This window comes from Scylla paramamosain, chromosome 3 (genome assembly GCF_035594125.1).
Source record: "Scylla paramamosain isolate STU-SP2022 chromosome 3, ASM3559412v1, whole genome shotgun sequence".
Taxonomy (NCBI): Eukaryota; Metazoa; Arthropoda; class Malacostraca; order Decapoda; family Portunidae; genus Scylla; species Scylla paramamosain.
Window position 1 is genome coordinate 36,048,022 of NC_087153.1, and position 2,500 is coordinate 36,050,521.

Consider the following 2,500-nt stretch of genomic DNA (forward strand, 5'->3'; position numbering starts at 1 on the left):
TGTGTGTGTGTGAGGGGGAAGGGTGAGGGAGGATGAGAGGGGGGAGGGTGAGGGAGGAAGTGAGTCAGGAAGATTGAGGAGGGTCCTTACTTGCAAAAAAATATATATGAGGAGGAAGAACAAGAATAAAAGTAAAGTAAGAACAAGAAGAAAAAAACAGGAATAAGAAAAAAACTCGTGGTTTTGGTGGTGGTGGTGGTGGTGGTGGTGGTGGGGAGAGGAGGAGGAGGAGGAGGAGGAGGAGGAGGAGGAGGAGGAGGAGGAGGAGGAGGAGGAGGAGGAGGAGGAGGAGGAGGAGGAGGATCAACAGGTGTCAGTCACATTCCTACTTCTGCTACAACAACAACAACAACAACAACATCAACAGTATCAAGAACAACAATACTACTACTACTACTACTACTACTACTACTACTACTACTTCTACCACTACTACTGCCACCACCACCATTACACACAACGATTCAAGACATGATGATGATGACAAAAGGAAGAACCAAAGAAGAAAAAAATAACCTCCCCCCCCCCACACACACACACACACCACCACCACCACCACCACCACCACCATTATCCAACCAGTCTTTTATCTCCCTATCTCAAAATAAGCCTAATTTTTTTCCCCACACAAACCCATTATAGTTTCGAATTCTGCTCAGTGTCTGCGGCTTAAGGAGTTTGCTAATATCTCATTTATGCATCAACCGCGAGCGTGGAGGAGATTGGAAGGCGGAAGACAAGGTTGAATTGTAAAAGAGAACAGAAGGAAGGGAGATGGTGAAGAGAGAAATGGAGAAGGAAAAGGAATGGTAAAGAAAGAGAGAGATGGAGAAGGGGGGAGATAATGAAGGAAGAGAAAGAGAATGAAAGGAGTAACGGAGAAAGAAGGGAAGTAGTGAAAGAAGAGGAGGAAAAAGAAGGGAGATGAAGAAAGGGATGAAGAAAGAAGGGAGATGCTGAAAGGAGAGATGGATAAGGAATGGAGATAGTGAAGCGGGAGGAGGAGAAAGGAGATGGTGAAGGGAGAGAAAGAGAAGAAAGGGAAAAATAAAGAATGAAGGAAGATGAAAAGAAAAAAAGGAGAAGGAAAGAAGATGGTGAAGGGAGAGACGGAGAAGAAAGGAGATAGTGAAGAGAAGGATGGAGAAAGAAGAGAAATTTTGAGGAGACGGAGAAGGGAAATGGTGGAGGGAAGGGTGGAGGGAGGACAGGGAGCTGGAGAAATGAAATGATAAAGAAGAGAAGGTAGAAGTTGAGTCCTACGAAAAAAAGAGAAGGAAATAAGGAAAGGTAGCTGGAGAAGGTGATAATTAGGAAAAAAGGTAGACTAATGAGTTGAGTGTTACGGGAAGGAGTGAAGGGAATGAGGAAAAGCAGTGGAGGAGTGAGTGGAGTTTTTAACAGAAAGAATGGAGGGAAAGGCTGTTGGAAAACGTGATTGTAACAAGGCAAGTTAAGAGAGGGATAAGAAAATGAGTGAGAAAAAGAAAGGCAGCCAGGAAAGGAATAGATTTTCACTTACGTCAGGTGAGGTAAAAAAAAAAAAACAGAAAAAAATAGTAATGAAGAGAATCATATGTTACTGTAAATTTTAGGTTAGAGAAAAAATTTAGGTACATAAAAAGGTTAAGGAAGAAGAGAGAAACAGAAAGGAGATTTTTCCCTTAAGCTGCAAAAAATTCAGAGATGGTATGGCAGAAGAAAAGAAAAAAAAACAAGAATAAGAGGAAGGGAGAGAAGGCAGATGGGAAAGGTAATAATGAGGAAAAGATATTCACTTAACTCAGACGGGATTAGAAAGGGGACAGAAAAAAAAAAGAATAATAATGAAGGCAGGAAGTTTTCAGTTACATTAGGAGGAAGAGAGAGTTGAGTCTTAAGGAAAGGCAATGGGAGGGTAAAGGGAAGGAGGAGGGAAGGGGACTGGAAGAAAGGTGATAATGGTTAAGTTTTGAGTGAAGACGGATGAGGTTACGGAAGGTATGGAGGAGAGAGAGGAATGGTAATGAAGGGAAGGTGGTTGGGAGAGGCAATGATGAGAGAAGGGTTTTCACTTACACCAGACGAGACTAGAATAGGTAAGGACAGACAGACACACAGGAAAAAAAGAGGAATTGTTACAAATGTGTTAAAATATTGATTGAAAGGAAGGTAACAAAAATAATGATAAGAGAAGGGTTTTTACTTACGCCAGACGAGACTAGAATAGGTAAGGACAGAAGAAGAGAGAGAGAGAGAGAGAGAGAGAGAGAGAGAGAGAGAGAGAGAGAGAGAGAGAGAGAGAGAGAGAGAGAGAGAGAGAGAGAGAGAGAGAGAGAGAGAGAGGAAAAAAAAGTTGGTTACTGTCTTGCCCGAGGGGATGAAAGGTCTGCCGTACGCTGGATCCTTTATTGCAGTATTCCACCTAGGAAGGCCGCCTCAGTTAACACAATGCACAGCACAAATGTGTCAATATGCCAGTCACGGATTATCGCAACAAACATCTCCAGGAAGTACCCGA

At 42.6% G+C, this 2,500-nt stretch overlaps 1 protein-coding gene across 8 annotated transcripts in view; it reads right to left on the reverse strand.

Moving 5' to 3' along the window:
- Positions 1-2,500, reverse strand: part of LOC135094641 (protein spire homolog 1-like) — a 237,877-nt gene that overhangs the window by 140,490 nt on the left and 94,887 nt on the right. The window lies entirely within an intron of this gene.